The sequence below is a fragment of the Pseudophryne corroboree genome, chromosome 12 (genome assembly GCF_028390025.1).
Source record: "Pseudophryne corroboree isolate aPseCor3 chromosome 12, aPseCor3.hap2, whole genome shotgun sequence".
In the NCBI taxonomy this organism is placed as follows: Eukaryota; Metazoa; Chordata; class Amphibia; order Anura; family Myobatrachidae; genus Pseudophryne; species Pseudophryne corroboree.
Genome location: NC_086455.1, coordinates 11,505,350 through 11,525,319, shown reverse-complemented (window position 1 = coordinate 11,525,319; position 19,970 = coordinate 11,505,350). Strand labels below are relative to the sequence as shown.

Genomic DNA, 19,970 nt, shown 5'->3' with positions numbered 1-19,970 from the left:
GCATTTAAGAGTCCAAATATCTATCTCTCCTTTCCTCCTATTGCTCTCTGAGAGGTTCGGCGATGTTTAGTTCAAGTGACAGGTTAACCCCTGATAGTTTAGACACTATCCTCTCCTGACTGGAAATAGGTTGGTTAAATACTTAAAAGCCAAATACCACTGACTCATCACAAAATTTCCTGAACCATAAGGCTGGACTACCTTGCCAGTGGCAGTTTTAGAGCAGTCCATTATTCAAATAGTGGAACCACACCCAGTGATGTTTGACAGCGTTTAGGGGTGTTAGTTGAGGTGGCTTCCCTATTTGAATAATGGACTGCTCTGCCACTGGCAAAGAAGTCCAGGAACAGAGCATTGTGTGTGTGTGTGTGTGTGTGTGTGTGTGTGTGGTGTGGTGTGTGTGTGTGTGTGTGTGTGTGTGTCCCCGCGACTTGGTATTGCCGGCACCATGGGCTATCTTAACTACTCTCCTCTGTGATGGGGGAATGCCCAATGATCATCTCACCCGTTTTAAGTCCTTTGTGGGTGGAATTTTGAAAAATCCCCTCTTAGTGGGTGCCTACATCAAAAAAGCAAGCTACTGTCCAAATGTCAAGTTCCTAGTCCGTATGGTTCAGGAGACTTTGTGATGATTCCTGTATGCAACCATCAGATTATGACCTGGTCAAAACAGCAAGACCTCAAAAGTATATGGAGTAGCACAGAATACATCTTACCTGGAAATTGCACTGTTTTTTAGTTTGGCGCTATCAGAGTAAAGTCGCTAGTAGATGGTGCTGAGATACCCCCTGTAACTCCCATTACTTTAATCCCACTATTTAAAGAATTTCACCTAATTATTTAGCATTGCATGATACTTTCCTACTGTCTCGGAAAGTCAGTGGGACTCAGTCATATTCGTCTATTGGCTCTCCAAATTTCTACCAACCAGAAGAGTTGCAGTGCATTAAATCGCATCCGCAATGGTAACTGCAAGTTCGGCAATAAGTGTGAATTGAGCTTGCATTCAGAGCACTAAAGAGACACCATCAGGGTAGTTTGGGAGTCCCCAAAGTGTGGAGGCTCCTGGGCGATTGTCCTATCTGCCCTATAACCCAACCCCACTCCTAGTTGCCACCCCATGGGATCTTGCCCACTGGGCTGGGTGGGGCTTGATGATGCATCTTGTTGTAATATGCTGCTGTGAGTTCTATTGGACACCAGTACTGTGGTGGTGGTGGGGGGGGGGGGGGGGGGGGGGAGACACAACCTACACCCACTATGGATACCATGTCCCACTTTACACGCTGCTCACCCCTGAAGGGAGCATAGTAACACCATTTTGGGGTGTGTCGGTACCTTCTTTGCAACCCAGGCAGTCTGCACTGTGCACCCACAACAGAGACCCCCTAACAGGTAAACAGGCCAATAAGTCTTTAGGGATCTATTTCAGGTAGATGGCAGACATGAATGTACAGTGGATTTTGGGGCTTCCTCCCAGCAGCACAGTGTATTTCAGCCTCCTATTGTGCTTATTCTGCGGCGATGGAGGGAAGAGCTTCTGCAATCTAACCAATGATCTTATCATGTAATTATATTCATTAGACAGTGAGACAATTAGGTTTGATGCATTGTAAGTCATTCAGAGCAATTAAGAGGCCATAATTAATCAAAAGTATAAACATACACGCTTGTTTCTCAGGTCGGGATACTTCTCCATCTCTCACTAGAAGCTGCTGTCTCTGAGGCCACAATATGGACGCAACTATTTATTTATTTTCATGTTACCAAAGCGTACAGTAGGCTGCTTATACGATTTACATAGGAGGACAAGATCATATTAAGGGGTCTATCTGGTACACAAAAGGCTTATCTCCATTGCAAATACTGGTGCCACGCGGCAACAATGGTGCCGTCTCCTACAGGTGCATACACACTTGCCGAGAAAATGAGCGACGTCGCTCACTTTCTCAGCAAGTGTGTATGCCGCCACCGACAAGCAATGTGTGGCCCTACGGGTCGTTAATGACCCTCGCTGTCGGCCTCGCAGACAGCTCAATTTGGACTGTCGTCCAAGAGCTGCCTACACGGCCCAGCCGCTGCATGACGTCACTGAACAATATGAACGTCATATCGCTCAGCGTGTATGCCCAGCCGCCGACTGCCCCGGCCCGGGAGGGGAAACACTAGGCGACATCGTTCACAGAGCATGTCGCCTAGTGTGTGCCAACATTTAGCCCTGCGCTCTGGGCGGGGAACCGCTCACCCTCCCCTGTCTGTAAAGGGCAATGCAGCACCAATAGAAAACATAGTGTGCATAAAACAGGGACATACAAGGTAAATAGAACAAAGTAGTTTCAGGAGAGCTTACAGTGTATAGGGAAAAGGACACCGTGTTGGTCAGAGTGACTTACCTCCCAGCTGTCCTGATTTTTGGGTCCATCCTATCGTCCATCCTGCACGTGGCTTACAGGGTCCCTGGTACAGCACCGCAGCCAGTACTGCTACTGCAGACCCTCCCACAGCGGGGATCCGGACTAGCTCCACAATGTCTAGTTCAACAGTCAACAGGGTGACTCCATATGTACAACAGGTCGACATGTTCACATGATCGACATGGCAGTGGCCGTCACACACATGGTCGACACGTGGCTTTTAGACCTTTTTTTTTTTTTTTCATCCTTGACTATCCACGTCACAAATCATAACCCTTAGTAACCTTGTGGCAAGCGGAGCAAGACACCGTGCCCGAAGCAAGACCAGGAGGGGATGCATTTCTACAAAAGGTGGTCCCAGATGGAAAAACTATCCAAAAATGCAAAAGCGTCGACTATTTTTGTCTCTCCTATTGCCATGTCGACCTTTTCCAGTATTGACCTTTCATACAGTAGGTAGACTTTTGTCCACGTTGACCTTTTGTCAATAATGACCATATGGGGTTGACCTAATGACTGTCTACCTAGACATTGTAGATCTTGTATACCACACCCCCTGCATCGTCCGAGGGACACCTCTGACAGGAGTCTGTGCAGCTGCCCGGAGCGTCCTTAAGAATCTCCAGGCAGAGCTATACTTCCCAGAAGAAGCAGCCCCACCCCTTAGGGGTGACATCACGGGTTTAGGGGTGAGGCTTGCACAGGGCACTCTGACGTCCCGTTACGGCGCTGCCTTCTGGCATGGAATATCGGGGGCTCATAGCTGTGATGCAGGTGCGTTTGGTGCATTTTTAACTTTTTAGGGCAGTGGAGTAAGTGGCTGTGTAGAAATCCAAAGATCTAAGAGAGCGAGAGGAAGGGTATTTTATTAGGTCTATGTAGGGGTGGCGTCATTGAGGTCTATGTAGGGAAAGGTGTGTCATTTGGATTCTGAACTATATGGGGAGCCTTTGTTGGGACTTGTAGCATGCCTGCAGCAGTTCTGATTAAAAACAATTTGTTCTTATCGCATATTATTGAAGTTCTAGAGACCGGCAATCTTTCAGTGATTTCTAGGACTTGTGTATAGTGGCTGATTAGATCCGAAGTGTCTTGCTGCAGTCATCAGTAACCTATATGTTCTTTTCTAACGACCCATGCTTAATCACCCACTGAAATATAAATGGACACATTCACGAAAAACAAATTCCTAGAATTAAATTTTAGATTTTTTTTTTTTTTAAGAGATATTTGCATCTGGAGAAAGCTGTGATTTAGACTAACATTCTAAACATTATTCTGCTTAAAAAGATAATTCTGCAGTAACTTTCTACTGAAGACACCCTTTATCTCACTTAACTACATTTCACTTATTACTGTTCAGTCGTATGTTTTGACTTTGACCCCTGCCCAGACTTGAATCTCGAGGTAGCTTTACTAAGTTCCATTTTAACAATATGATGTTTGTTGTATGTTTTTATTTCAATGGTGCTATTGGCAGCGTTTTCCATTTGAAATCCACATTTGTGAATTTGGTCCAAATATTTCCCTAACAGTCACCAGTGGCATTGGCAATGCACGTAGAGCTTACGGTGACATCTTTTTTTTTTTTCACACTGAAAAATATCTCTTCCCAATCAGCGGATCATCAATCAGGCAACAATGTTGCTCCATCTCTATAGCAGTCAACTTCCCCAAGACCATTTTCCCAATTAAACACTCTAAACCGTTGCCCAAAGTTCATTAAACTACACACCAAACATCTGACGCTTAGTTCTTAAGATTAAAGACGTTTACCCCACTGGATTTTAATGGGAAAGATCTGAGCTCTTAATATAGCACTGGGGCAAAAACTCTAACTTTTTTTTTTTTTTTACCTCTGCCCGGTGCCCTAGATCTGCACCAAAGAGGTAGGGATCTCCTGGAGTAAGCCATTTCTGCAGCAGTGTCCCCATCACTGTGAGATGTCAGAGTGATGTATTACGCTCTTGTGTGATGTGTCTAATACTCTGCTTATCAATCTGGTGCAGACCTCTCTGGCAGTGCAGGGGGGGAGGGGGGACCCTGCGAGCCGTTGCCCGCAGCCGCAGACTGTCAACTTGTTGGCAAATTAATATCTTTGTCCCAGATGTCTAGTCGCTCGGAAGCCCCTTCCTTTCCTCTGTACTGATGGTGAGAAGACACTGAAAACTCAATCCAGTCTTACAGGCTTGTAGGATCTGCTGCTGCAGAACATCTTGGGTGTCAGATGTGCCAATCACAGATAATAGCATACAGGGCCAGATTAAAGCTCGTGAGGGCCCTGGGACAACTGAGTTGGGGAAATATTGTAGTGTCGGAAAGTTCTGATTATCGGCGGAAAGTGCCGTCTTTCTGCCCTGTCGGAACTTTCAACTGTGATTTGAATATCCCCCTATGTAGTAAATGGTCTAATTTAAAAATAATTTTCTCTATGTGCCCAAAAACGAGGTGCCTATTTACCAAGTGGCGGTAAGCATGTTATCACTTCATTCTACATACTCTGCTCTGATGGTTACCAAGGGCGATAACCTTATCCCCATAGGGCTTTGTAGTTGAGGCAACATTTTCTTTCCCTGACAATCGGTTTGAGACTTCTTAAAATGAATAGGGGGGGAGAAGCTGCAGCTGTAATTAGAGATGAGCGGGTTCGGTTCCTCTGAATCCGAACCCGCCCGAACTTCATGTTTTTTTACACGGGTCCGAGCGACTCGGATCTTCCCGCCTTGCTCGGTTAACCCGAGCGCGCCCGAACGTCATCATCACGCTGTCGGATTCTCGCGAGGCTCGGATTCTATCGCGAGACTCGGATTCTATATAAGGAGCCGCGCGTCGCCGCCATTTTCACACGTGCATTGAGATTGATAGGGAGAGGACGTGGCTGGCGTCCTCTCCGTTTAGAAATAGATAGGAGAGTGAGAGTGAGACACTTCATTTACTGGAGCTTAGGAGGAGTACTCAGAGAGTGCAGAATTTTGCTGATAGTAGTTAGTTAGTTATACTAGTGACTGACCAGTGAGACCACCAGTGCAGTTTTATTATTATTTAATATAATCCGTTCTCTGCCTGAAAAAAACGATACACAGTGACTCAGTCACATACCATATCTGTGCTCAGCCCAGTGTGCTGCATCATCTATGTATAATATCTGACTGTGCTCACACAGCTTAATTGTGGGGGAGACTGGGGAGCAGTTATAGGTTATAGCAGGAGCCAGGAGTACATATTAAACAGTGCACACTTTTGCTGCCAGAGTGCCACTGCCAGTGTGACTGACCAGTGACCTGACCACACTGACCACCAGTATATTGTGATTGTCTGCCTGAAAAAGTTAAACACTCGTCGTGTGACTTGTGTGGTGTTTTTTTATTCTATAAAAAACTCATTCTGCTGACAGACAGTGTCCAGCAGGTCCGTCATTATATAATATATACCTGTCCGGCTGCAGTAGTGATATATATATATTTTTTATATCATTATTTATCATCCAGTCTATACTAGCAGCAGACACAGTACGGTAGTTCACGGCTGTAGCTACCTCTGTGTCGGCACTCGGCAGTCCATCCATAATTGTATACCACCTACCCGTGGTTTTTTTTTTCTTTCTTCTTTATACATACTACATCTCATTATCATCCAGTCTATATTAGCAGCAGACACAGTACAGTACGGTAGTCCACGGCTGTAGCTATCTCTGTGTCGGCACTCGGCAGTCCATCCATAATTGTATACCACCACCTACCCGTGGTTTTTTTTTTTTCTTTCTTCTTTATACATACTACATCTCATTATCATCCAGTCTATATTAGCAGCAGACACAGTACGGTAGTCCACGGCTGTAGCTACCTCTGTGTCGGCACTCCATCCATAATTGTATACCACCTACCCGTGGTTTTTTTTTTCTTTCTTCTTTATACATACTACATCTCATTATCAACCAGTCTATATTAGCAGCAGACACAGTACGGTAGTCCACGGCTGTAGCTACCTCTGTGTCGGCACTCGGCAGTCCATCCATAATTGTATACCACCTACCCGTGGTTTTTTTTTTCTTTCTTCTTTATACATACTACATCTCATTATCATCCAGTCTATATTAGCAGCAGACACAGTACGGTAGTCCACGGCTGTAGCTACCTCTGTGTCGGCACTCGGCAGTCCATCCATAATTGTATACCACCTACCCGTGGTTTTTTTTTCTTTCTTCTTTATACATACTACATCTCATTATCATCCAGTCTATATTAGCAGCAGACACAGTACGGTAGTCCACAGCTGTAGCTACCTCTGTGTCGGCACTCGGCAGTCCATCCATAATTGTATACCACCTACCCGTGGTTTTTTTTTTCTTTCTTCTTTATACATACTACATCTCATTATCAACCAGTCTATATTAGCAGCAGACACAGTACGGTAGTCCACGGCTGTAGCTACCTCTGTGTCAGCACTCGGCAGTCCATCCATAATTGTATACCACCTACCCGTGGTTTTTTTTTTCTTTCTTCTTTATACATACTACATCTCATTATCAACCAGTCTATATTAGCAGCAGACACAGTACGGTAGTCCACGGCTGTAGCTACCTCTGTGTCGGCACTCGGCAGTCCATCCATAATTGTATACTAGTATCCATCCATCTCCATTGTTTACCTGAGGTGCCTTTTAGTTGTGCCTATTAAAATATGGAGAACAAAAATGTTGAGGTTCCAAAATTAGGGAAAGATCAAGATCCACTTCCACCTCGTGCTGAAGCTGCTGCCACTAGTCATGGCCGAGACGATGAAATGCCAGCAACGTCGTCTGCCAAGGCCGATGCCCAATGTCATAGTACAGAGCATGTCCAATCCAAAACGCCAAATATCAGTAAAAAAAGGACTCCAAAACCTAAAAGAAAATTGTCGGAGGAGAAGCGTAAACTTGCCAATATGCCATTTACCACACGGAGTGGCAAGGAACGGCTGAGGCCCTGGCCTATGTTCATGGCTAGTGGTTCAGCTTCACATGAGGATGGAAGCACTCAGCCTCTCGCTAGAAAAATGAAAAGACTCAAGCTGGCAAAAGCAGTAGCACCGCAAAGAACTGTGCGTTCTTCGAAATCCCAAATCCACAAGGAGAGTCCAATTGTGTCGGTTGCGATGCCTGACCTTCCCAACACTGGACGTGAAGAGCATGCGCCTTCCACCATTTGCACGCCCCCTGCAAGTGCTGGAAGGAGCACCCGCAGTCCAGTTCCTGATAGTCAGATTGAAGATGTCAGTGTTGAAGTACACCAGGATGAGGAGGATATGGGTGTTGCTGGCGCTGGGGAGGAAATTGACCAGGAGGATTCTGATGGTGAGGTGGTTTGTTTAAGTCAGGCACCCGGGGAGACACCTGTTGTCCGTGGGAGGAATATGGCCACTGACATGCCTGGTGAAAATACCAAAAAAATCAGCTCTTCGGTGTGGAAGTATTTCAACAGAAATGCGGACAACAGGTGTCAAGCCGTGTGTTGCCTTTGTCAAGCTGTAATAAGTAGGGGTAAGGACGTTAACCACCTCGGAACATCCTCCCTTATACGTCACCTGCAGCGCATTCATAATAAGTCAGTGACAAGTTCAAAAACTTTGGGCGACAGCGGAAGCAGTCCACTGACCAGTAAATCCCTTCCTCTTGTAACCAAGCTCACGCAAACCACCCCACCAACTCCCTCAGTGTCAATTTCCTCCTTCCCCAGGAATGCCAATAGTCCTGCAGGCCATGTCACTGGCAATTCTGACGAGTCCTCTCCTGCCTGGGATTCCTCCGATGCATCCTTGTGTGTAACGCCTACTGCTGCTGGCGCTTCTGTTGTTGCTGCTGGGAGTCGATGGTCATCCCAGAGGGGAAGTCGTAAGCCCACTTGTACTACTTCCAGTAAGCAATTGACTGTTCAACAGTCCTTTGCGAGGAAGATGAAATATCACAGCAGTCATCCTGCTGCAAAGCGGATAACTGAGGCCTTGACAACTATGTTGGTGTTAGACGTGCGTCCGGTATCCGCCGTTAGTTCACAGGGAACTAGACAATTTATTGAGGCAGTGTGCCCCCGTTACCAAATACCATCTAGGTTCCACTTCTCTAGGCAGGCGATACCGAGAATGTACACGGACGTCAGAAAAAGACTCACCAGCGTCCTAAAAAATGCAGTTGTACCCAATGTCCACTTAACCACGGACATGTGGACAAGTGGAGCAGGGCAGGGTCAGGACTATATGACTGTGACAGCCCACTGGGTAGATGTATGGACTCCCGCCGCAAGAACAGCAGCGGCGGCACCAGTAGCAGCATCTCGCAAACGCCAACTCTTTCCTAGGCAGGCTACGCTTTGTATCACCGCTTTCCAGAATACGCACACAGCTGAAAACCTCTTACGGCAACTGAGGAAGATCATCGCGGAATGGCTTACCCCAATTGGACTCTCCTGTGGATTTGTGGCATCGGACAACGCCAGCAATATTGTGTGTGCATTAAATATGGGCAAATTCCAGCACGTCCCATGTTTTGCACATACCTTGAATTTGGTGGTGCAGAATTTTTTTAAAAACGACAGGGGCGTGCAAGAGATGCTGTCGGTGGCCAGAAGAATTGCGGGACACTTTCGGCGTACAGGCACCACATACAGAAGACTGGAGCACCACCAAAAACTACTGAACCTGCCCTGCCATCATCTGAAGCAAGAAGTGGTAACGAGGTGGAATTCAACCCTCTATATGCTTCAGAGGTTGGAGGAGCAGCAAAAGGCCATTCAAGCCTATACAATTGAGCACGATATAGGAGGTGGAATGCACCTGTCTCAAGCGCAGTGGAGAATTATTTCAACGTTGTGCAAGGTTCTGATGCCCTTTGAACTTGCCACACGTGAAGTCAGTTCAGACACTGCCAGCCTGAGTCAGGTCATTCCCCTCATCAGGCTTTTGCAGAAGAAGCTGGAGACATTGAAGGAGGAGCTAACACGGAGCGATTCCGCTAGGCATGTGGGACTTGTGGATGGAGCCCTTAATTCGCTTAACAAGGATTCACGGGTGGTAAATCTGTTGAAATCAGAGCACTACATTTTGGCCACCGTGCTCGATCCTAGATTTAAAGCCTACCTTGGATCTCTCTTTCCGGCAGACACAAGTCTGCTGGGGTTGAAAGACCTGCTGGTGAGAAAATTGTCAAGTCAAGCGGAACGCGACCTGTCAACATCTCCTCCTTCACATTCTCCCGCAACTGGGGGTGCGAGGAAAAGGCTCAGAATTCCGAGCCCACCCGCTGGCGGTGATGCAGGGCAGTCTGGAGCGACTGCTGATGCTGACATCTGGTCCGGACTGAAGGACCTGACAACGATTACGGACATGTCGTCTACTGTCACTGCATATGATTCTCTCAACATTGAAAGAATGGTGGAGGATTATATGAGTGACCGCATCCAAGTAGGCACGTCACACAGTCCGTACTTATACTGGCAGGAAAAAGAGGCAATTTGGAGGCCCTTGCACAAACTGGCTTTATTCTACCTAAGTTGCCCTCCCACAAGTGTGTACTCCGAAAGAGTGTTTAGTGCCGCCGCTCACCTTGTCAGCAATCGGCGTACGAGGTTACATCCAGAAAATGTGGAGAAGATGATGTTCATTAAAATGAATTATAATCAATTCCTCCGCGGAGACATTGACCAGCAGCAATTGCCTCCACAAAGTACACAGGGAGCAGGGATGGTGGATTCCAGTGGGGACGAATTGATAATCCTGTGAGGAGGGGGATGTACACGGTGATATATCGGAGGATGATGATGAGGTGGACATCTTGCCTCTGTAGAGCCAGTTTGTGCAAGGAGAGATTAATTGCTTCTTTTTTGGTGGGGGTCCAAACCAACCCGTCATATCAGTCACAGTCGTGTGGCAGACCCTGTCACTGAAATGATGGGTTGGTTAAAGTGTGCATGTCCTGTTTATACAACATAAGGGTGGGTGGGAGGGCCCAAGGACAATTCCATCTTGCACCTCTTTTTTCTTTAATTTTTCTTTGCGTCATGTGCTGTTTGGGGAGTGTTTTTTGGAAGGGCCATCCTGCGTGACACTGCAGTGCCACTCCTAGATGGGCCCGGTGTTTGTGTCGGCCACTAGGGTCGCTTATCTTACTCACACAGCTACCTCATTGCGCCTCTTTTTTTCTTTGCGTCATGTGCTGTTTGGGGAGGGTTTTTTGGAAGGGACATCCTGCGTGACACTGCAGTGCCACTCCTAGATGGGCCCGGTGTTTGTGTCGGCCACTAGGGTCGCTTATCTTACTCACACAGCTACCTCATTGCGCCTCTTTTTTTCTTTGCGTCATGTGCTGTTTGGGGAGTGTTTTTTGGAAGGGACATCCTGCGTGACACTGCAGTGCCACTCCTAGATGGGCCCGGTGTTTGTGTCGGCCACTAGGGTCGCTTATCTTACTCACACAGCTACCTCATTGCGCCTCTTTTTTTCTTTGCGTCATGGGCTGTTTGGGGAGGGTTTTTTGGAAGGGACATCCTGCGTGACACTGCAGTGACACTCCTAAATGGGCCCGGTGTTTGTGTCGGCCACTAGGGTCGCTAATCTTACTCACACAGTCAGCTACCTCATTGCGCCTCTTTTTTTCTTTGCGTCATGTGCTGATTGGGGAGGGTTTTTTGGAAGGGACATCCTGCGTGACACTGCAGTGCCACTCCTAAATGGGCCCGGTGTTTGTGTCGGCCACTAGGGTCGCTAATCTTACTCACACAGCTACCTCATTGCGCCTCTTTTTTTCTTTGCGTCATGTGCTGTTTGGGGAGGGTTTTTTGGAAGGGACATCCTGCGTGACACTGCAGTGCCACTCCTAGATGGGCCAGGTGTTTGTGTCGGCCACTAGGGTCGCTTAGCTTAGTCATCCAGCGACCTCGGTGCAAATTTTAGGACTAAAAATAATATTGTGAGGTGTGAGGTATTCAGAATAGACTGAAAATGAGTGGAAATGATGGTTTTTGAGGTTAATAATACTTTGGGATCAAAATGACCCCCAAATTCTATGATTTAAGCTGTTTTTTAGGTTTTTTGGAAAAAAACACCCGAATCCAAAACACACCCGAATCCGACAAAAAAAATTCGGTTAGGTTTTGCCAAAACGCGGTCGAACCCAAAACACGGCCGCGGAACCGAACCCAAAACCAAAACACAAAACCCGAAAAATTTCCGGCGCTCATCTCTAGCTGTAATATTACCTACAGCGCAACAGAACAGTCTGGCTTCTGGTCCGAAGACTCTTGACCCTGACCGAGACTAGTGAACTCGGGGTCAGGAACGTAAATGTGCCGTCTGGCCACAATTCAGTGATCTAGCACACTTCCAGCTTTCCATACACACAAAATAGAACTGGCAAGCAATGAAGAGAGGAGAAAGCACTTATAGGACTAATGACTACAGTGACAAGAGGCATCCAAAGAGACATCCATAAATATTATAACTGCCTGGGGAACGCCGCTCGTGCAGGAAAAGGACTACAGTTACTTAAGACGGCGGAGAATTATTATTACAATTGTATTTGTGCTTTGTTTATTCAATAGCTGTGTAACTGCTCCATTAAAACTTCTCTTAAAAAGCCATTTCCCTCAATCCTTTTGCCTGGAGTCTTTGCATAAGAAATAGTGCAAAATGTAGATCAGGGATCTTAAGGGACTATGTGACACCACCTAGGTCTTCTATTTAGCTATTTTGCAACCCCCCCCCCCTTTTTTCCCTTTCCGTCCTCTTCTTACATTAAGGCAAGACTTGTGAGTTTCATCGCTCAGCCGGAAGCCGGCTAATGAAATCCAAGTCTCTCTGGGATTGCCGGCACAGGGTGAGAGAGAGGGGAAAAAAATGATAAAATAAGAGAAAAAGAAATTGGACAAGCGCAGCCGCCTTGATCTTGTAATTATTTCTTCCCTTCACTGATATCACCCCCGTCTGCAAATATATAACTCCGGGGCACTTATTGCAGCTTGTTTACAATGGACACATTATCCCGTCTTGTTCCCAGGCGGCACAAGTAATGACAACCTGAGTGGGAGAATACGGTCATTTTTATTTCTCCTTTTCTTTCTTCTGCAATATTGCAATTTTTTTGTTAATGCAATTGTAATGGCAGAAATGTGCCGCAGCGGCAGAGAGACGCATTAAGTCGGCCCTTTTTAAACACCTGCCATGTATTTTGCAATCTCTCCGGAGGGGGTGGCTATTATTCCCGCTGGGAGCACTTTCCAGTGTCTATTTAAGAGACTATTCCTCACAAAATCATTTGTGTGTTTACATAAATCTGCTGCCACTTCATCAGAGGCTGCCGGGGTCAGCTTCCGAGAGTGAGGAGAAGACAAACTTTCACGGTAATGAATTCCTGACCAAGCTGGAAGTATAATTCAGAAAGAAGTGGCAGTGATAGGCCTGCCCGCAATGGCATATCTATATCTGTCTCGTCGTGTAGCATGTATGCGCAGCGGGAGTTGGCGTGCATACAGCCCATCCAACATCTTCTGCCGCGAGGAAGACTGGCCACAGAAGGGGAGCACCCAGCTACTAGCAACGAGGTAAGTATGGGATGGGAAGGTGGGACGGAGCCAGGACTATCTTAACAGCATTGAAGGCCCTGGGTAAAGCAATGCACACCCATTCGCGGGAGCCTTCCTTAAAGGCCCCTAGAATTGTGGGGCCCTGGGCAGCTGTCCGGTGTGCCTGTACGCTAAGAATGGCCCTGAATGAGCAAGAGATGTGACGGAACAGGCAGGTTGGGCCGGAGGATGGTGGTGGTGGTGGGGTGTGTGTGTGTGTGTGTGGGGGGGGGGCCTGAGCAGTAATTGGAGCGATGGCTGAGAATGAGTCTGGTTGGACAGAGCAGGAGGCAGGGTGGAGAGGGTGTGGGAGGGTTTGTGAAGACTGAGGTGACTAAGGTTCCTTTACTAGTTATCTACAATTTATATAGTGTTCTATTTCATCTTATCCCTTAATGGGTCTGGTTGTGGCATTCTCGTGGCCTTTACTTTTGTATGCAGCAAACTTTTTTTTTGTTTCTTCCTCACATGCAACACAGTGGCATGGTGGTTAGCATCGTTGCCTCACATAGTATTTGTGATGCGTTGGTATGGTCTGTGCGATATGACGAGTTCCTAGCGAATTTATATTCTGCGCGCCCCCGAACATCGGCTCAGCCCACAAAACGGCCGCATGCGCCGTGCAGGGCCACATTTACGCGCCACTTACACACACAATTTACACTTAATCTTGGCATCCAATCATTACCCAGCTTTCAACTGTCCAAAACAAGCTATACAATGAAAGTAAGTGTCCTATTGGTTATTATGGGCTAGTGTACAATATCCACATAAGAGCACTGATAGTAAGTGAGCCCTTTTCAGCATTTTAATTCTTCGCGCTATAATAATAATAACCTGTACTTGAACATTTATATATGGCAGTCTTTTGAGAGGTTTATAAGTATATATTGCACTGTTATAGCTGATCGTTTTAGAAGCATTTGGCCTTTCATACTGTGTGTTGGATATTTGTAATAGTTCCATTGTACTGTGTTTTTGGGTTAGCCTGGCTCCCTGACTGAGAATAGGCTCCTATTATTACCGTGTGTCTGTCAAATATTTAGTGACCTGTACATTTTTTTTTTTTTAAACTGAAGTAAATTTGAGTGTCAGAAAATCTCCTGACGTATGGTCAACGCTGAACACTTCCATTACGTTCCCTGCGACCCGTAACGACGTTACACAACAGTCCGGCTCAGGCTCTGTAGAGAGGGACCCGGCATAGTGCATTAGTGAGACCATCTCGTTGCATTGTAATTAGCTGTAAGTGGGGGAAAGCGTCATTACCAGCCTATTGTGTGCCGGCTCCATTATTCCAGCAGGACGTCTCCAGCAGTCACAGGTGCCAATGCAAATCACACAGCGAGCACCTCTGCCGTAGCTCTTATAGCAGGAGAGCCACCGCGTGCCCAGGAACGGCCAGGCCTAATGCAGGCTCACGTAGGAATTAGAGGACGTGCTTCCTGGTCTGACTGGCAGAAGGCCCCTGAAAAGCCTCCAGGCACCGCAATTTCATCACAATACACATAAATATGTGACTAATGGCACATTTATATAACCGAGTTCTGGAACATTTGGTAATTATGCTCCCAGGGGGTACTTGAGACGGATTCAAGGGGTACTTCAGCTGTACCGGCTTTATTCTTTTTTTCTCTTTGTATAGATCTTACTTTGCGACTATCTGTGCGTATTTATTCACAGTTATACAGATTATTTATTTTCTGCTATTGTATGTAAATTTCTGTCATTACACCCTGATACTACAGTGCCGCGTCATGTGTCAGCATGTTACAAATAAAAAATTATATTTTATATATAAAATCTAGTGGGAACAGACAATGATAGTTCAACGTTAAGCCTGCCACCAAGTCTGTGACGTCATCTCTTGGCGTCTCTGCCGGCTGCCGAACCACCCACCCACCGGCTCCCCCTGCAGGATGCCGCTAAGCACCATGACGTCAGAATCGAATTACCTTTTGAAAATTTGCTTCATATTAAGCCTGGAGAAGGCATAAAGAAGTGATAAAGCAGTGATAAGTGCAAGGTGATAACGCACCAGCCAATCAGATCTTAACTTACAATTTACTTATTGAAGCTGATAGACTGGTGCGTTATCACCTTGCACTTATCACTGCTTTACACTTCTTAATGCCTTCTCCAGGTTAATACATCTGCCACATAGTGGACATTCTTTACGTTTTTTTTAATTCTATGGACGTGAGAAAAACAATACACCATGAACGAAACAAGAAGTAGAGAGAACCAGAGCTGGACATTGATTTTTAGATAAGTATTTTATTTATTTACCTAATTTTCTACAAACATATTCTTGTGGCGGTGACAGTAGTGCCATCTTCCTCATTCCTTTCAAACACTTTCCACCAACCTTATCTTGCCTTTTAACTGATTGGAACTTATAAAACAAAATGGGCAAACTCACCAAAATCTCACCAGCGCCATGTGACAAAAAGATGAGGTGGCTGGATTTGGTGATGAGTACCACGTACCACGAACAATTGTACTACAAAGACAATGATAAACATGATAATAAGCGTAATAATGAAAACCTCTCTCTCTCTCTCTCTCTCTCTCTCAAAGTAAATGGGAGTGGTAGTCCAAACAATAATTACTGGTAATATGAAGTTAATGGGAATAGCACCAACAGTAATAATGGGCACAGATGTGTGTAGTAGAGGAGAGGGGTAACTCCGGCAGTATTGAGCAGCTTAAGGCCAAAATTCCAGCTCCGATGGTCTGCGTTTCGGTGCAGTGAGGTATGTAGTGGGTTACTTGCATTTGTCATGGACGCTGACCGGTTCGGGACACCTGGTGGTCTTTTGAAGTATGGATCATAGGTCTGGAGGGGTCCTCAATAACTTTCCTTAATGTCCACAAAGTATACAGGAAATCAGGAAACTCTAGGAACAACTGGAATAATTCCAGACTCCCTATGTACATAATCTGGACTCTGCTTAAGCCAGGATTGGGCCTGAACCTCTGAACCGGTTCTGAACTTCCTCTGAGCCTCTTGCAGCTTGTTCTGTGTCTGGCAGATTCCTCTGCGATTCTGGCAGCTCTAGCTAGTAAACTGGCAGCTATTTCATTTTCTACAAGACTAGCAACTTCCTCTGTTGGATTGGCAGCTTTTCCTTCCTCATTGCATTAAGTAGCTCTATAATGGTGCTGGTTTCCCTGGCTGTGCCTCTCTAAACTTCTGTACAACTCTCCTAGCAGTTTCTGTGCTAACTGGCCTACTTAATGGACTTAACTGGCTGCATGGGCTCCTCTCCGTCCATCTTGGCTGTGGTCATTGCTTGTTCCTCTCTGGCCACATTCCCATACTTCTCTATCACTGGTACCAAACCCCTTACTAGTGGCGGACTGTGACATCACTTCCGGACTCTCCGCTCCTCTGGCATTCTGGAATGTGCCGTTTCCTGAAAGAATACAGACACCGGACCTGATTTAGCCGTGCCCCAGCCCGATCATCGTTCTCAAACCAGTCTGGCAGTTGGATCTGACCTGCTGCACAACACTTCTCCGAAAAGACGAGCTGCTTTGGTGTGCATTTTGTAGCGCATATGAATTTCTGATAATCTCTCCGACATTTGTTTCCATAGTTCCGAGTCTGAACCAGCCACCATATCGGACGCAGTGGAACAATGGGAGTATTTCAGGTGTGTCTATGATAAAGGCTGGGTACAGAGACGCTGATTCGTTCACCTAGGAGGCCACATACAGCCAGATACTCTGTACCTGCCATAAGACTAAAGATGCACCAAGCATAATTACAGCATCTAAAGACGCTAAAAGCGAGCTTAGTGGTGGCATTAGCGTAAAGTCACAGACGTAAGATGTACATATTCCTCCGACTCAGAATCGGCCACAAAGTCGTAAGAGAAAGTCCTAAAGATGATCGGCTCGGAAGTGAAATTGCTCGGGTGTGTATCTCGCCTTAGAATTGCTTTGAATACTTTAGTCGGTGACTTTTGTGGCGAAGACACGGACACAACTTTTCCGTGCACGTGCCGCATTGTGGCCACATGAACCCTTACTCCAGCGTCAGATAAACCATTCTGCAGGCCCTGCCGGTAATATGTGGGTTCTGCTTTGCACACGTTAGAGCCGTACTATCTACAATTCCAGGCTGGAAGCAATTAGATCGCTCTCTCTAGCTTTTTCCTTTCGTAACAATCAATTATCCCTTATTACAGAGACCTCAGTCAGCTGCTCAGATGCGCACATGACTGTGGAGATTAGTTGTAACATGCTGAGAGGTTAAAGGGGTCAGAGTAGTTATCTCCGGACCTGTCTTCACCTGGTTTAGCCATGGGCTCAGCACGTCAATCAAGTTTTGAGGTGTTAGTAACAACCGTGTACCGCAAAGGGTTACCGCTGGTTATAAGATTGCCCGTGCACACCTTCTTGGCGAGCGTAGTGACCGCGCCACCCTTGTTGTGTTATCTCCATCTCCGTATGACGTTAACAGAAGAAAATTGCTGAAATAATGCCTCTGTTTTTGAAAATTCTTTTTTATTTTTTTTATTTTTTGTAAATGTTTTACAGATATTTTCACTAAAGTCTAGGCCAGTTTTTATCCAACCTTTGTTATACCCCTTTCACGCTGCACAAATAACCCGTTATCACCCCGGTATATTGCCAGGTCGACGCAGGTCGCTGTGTGGTGTAAAAGGGGTCAGTCCCGAATTCCCAGGTCGCCTGACTCGGTATTTCAACCCAGGAGTAGAGAAGGGTTATTCCCGGGTCAGATGCAGTGTGAACGGGTTGTCGGGTCGATGGGACCCCTTCACAGTATAGGCAGAGGCGGCGTGGAGATGATCTCCTCTCCCAGCCCCGCCTCTGCCCCTGATGCCGCCTCCATCCCCTCCCCTGATGAACCCCACCCGGGTCGGGAAGCCAGTGTGAAGGGGTCCAATGCCGATTCGCACCCAGGAAGGACCAGTTTTCAAATTCCGGGTGCGACCCGGCATTGCAATCTGAAAGCAGTGTAGCAGTCCAGGCTGTAAGGCTATCCACACTGAGGTACTAATTAAGTAATCTGGCTAGCCATAAAACCTGGACTGTTAGTGTGCCTTTAGCACAGTGGTTTGGAAACGCTAGTCTGGGCTTCCAGTTCCAAGGCACATGAGCCAGTCTGTAATCCGGCTCGCACATGTCCGTATCGGTAAATTAACCCTTACTGCTCAGGGCCAGTAGCGGATTATCACCACAAATAAGCATCAATAAAAAAAAAAATCACCACTTTTTCCTAAATAGGTCCCTCATGATCTATGAACAGAGCTGGGGTGTCAATGTACAATTAATTCTCCTGCGAGATGGGTTGGGTCAGGACGGGCAACACCTAAGGCTAAATGCCAGCCGGTGGAACAAACGTTAATTTTGCGGCGAAACGCATAATGAGGAGAATGTTCTGCGGGACATTTCTAAATATGTTGCTCATGTTTGCTTTCGGAGGGGACTTTTCTTTGTGTGGGTAATGTGTTCTATGTAAGCAGTGAATTATAGCTGGCTGAAAATAAGCAGCGTGTTATTATTTAGTATCAATAGTGTATAAATCTCTAAACATCAGGGCAGCGCTATGCGAGAGTAATAATTACCAGCCATTTGCATACAGAGCAATCTGCGGAGTGCTGAGAGCCATAATTCTTAGCACCATTCATCTCTGCGACGTACGGTACATTCTATAGTGCGGAACAGCAGCGGCATATAAAACGTGAGAGAGAGCAGGTGCGGCTCTAGAGACTTTCATGGGTGAGACGTTTCACCTGCTTACAATCTAGTCTGCGGGCAGTGCCAGCGATCTAGTATTGCACTTACGGTAGCCCCGATATAGCGTATTTCTGTACGCACTACTATGTGGCGAATTGAGGATGATTTGGCGTGAGATTGCCAGCAAACACTGTTGCAATGCTTCATCATGGGCAATGCCCGCAATTGAATTGACTCCTACATTTTGTAAAAAGCAATAGAGAAATGGTAGCTAAAATTTGATTGGCTGTTCTCTTTTGGGCTTAAGTATATCTACCCAAGGGCATATAGATTGTGTACCTGATTACCGGGTGTAAAACAACACTAGCTGAACCCACCCGGGGCGTTTTTTTACAGAGGAGGGGGACCGTGTGCATACTCCAGGTGGGCCCCTCCTCTTCACGGAGCTGAGACTGCGCATGCACGGGTCTCCGGAACCATGGCTCCCGCCATGTTCCGGAGACTAAATTCCTACAGCGCATGCGCAGCGGGCATTATGATGCCAATTTTTTTTACCGCGGCTGGCGCTCCGATGAGGGACTCCGGAATGGAAAGTAATAAAACATAAGTGCTATGTGTCCGGTGTAGGCCCCCTGGACCCAGGGGCTTGACTGCACAGCACACATTGCACCCGTTATGGAACCCCCACATCCTTTTATCCCCGGGAGAAGGACCTCTGGGGTCACTGCTCATTGTTTGGATTATTTCTCTCAGGTTATAGCAAGTGTAATACATTCTATATATTTATTTAAACTGAATAAATACATTTCTGAGGACAGCGCACCCTCGTGCCTTAATGACTCGGAGATGCTCTTAATTAAATCATACAATTTACTCGGAGTAAAGGATTGCTTTATACATAGCAACAGCCTAAGTAAATTAGCGTGTAAACATCATAAGAATCATTGTCCGAAAGCTAAAATCAGACTCCTGCGGGTTATTTTTGGCACCGGGAGTATTTTGATGTCATTTAATAGTATAAATGGTTGTAGCATGTGAACGTCTCCTGATTATAAAACAAGATTGTATATTGGAACATGTGACGGTTAAGGCATGCGGCCGGTTATATTGGCAGACCCACGAGCCGGGCCCAGCAGCAGCCAGGGGGAGGCTAGGCCTTTACTAAGCATGTGGGGCCCGGACAAACTACCAAGTGAGATTTAACAGCGCGCCTCGGCCGACTGTGCGGTTAATGATGATTTCCATCCCGCTACTAG

General features: G+C 46.4%; 1 protein-coding gene across 2 annotated transcripts in view; it reads left to right on the top strand.

The window, feature by feature from the left end:
• Positions 1-19,970, top strand: part of TNFAIP8L2 (TNF alpha induced protein 8 like 2) — a 416,345-nt gene that overhangs the window by 221,877 nt on the left and 174,498 nt on the right. The window lies entirely within an intron of this gene.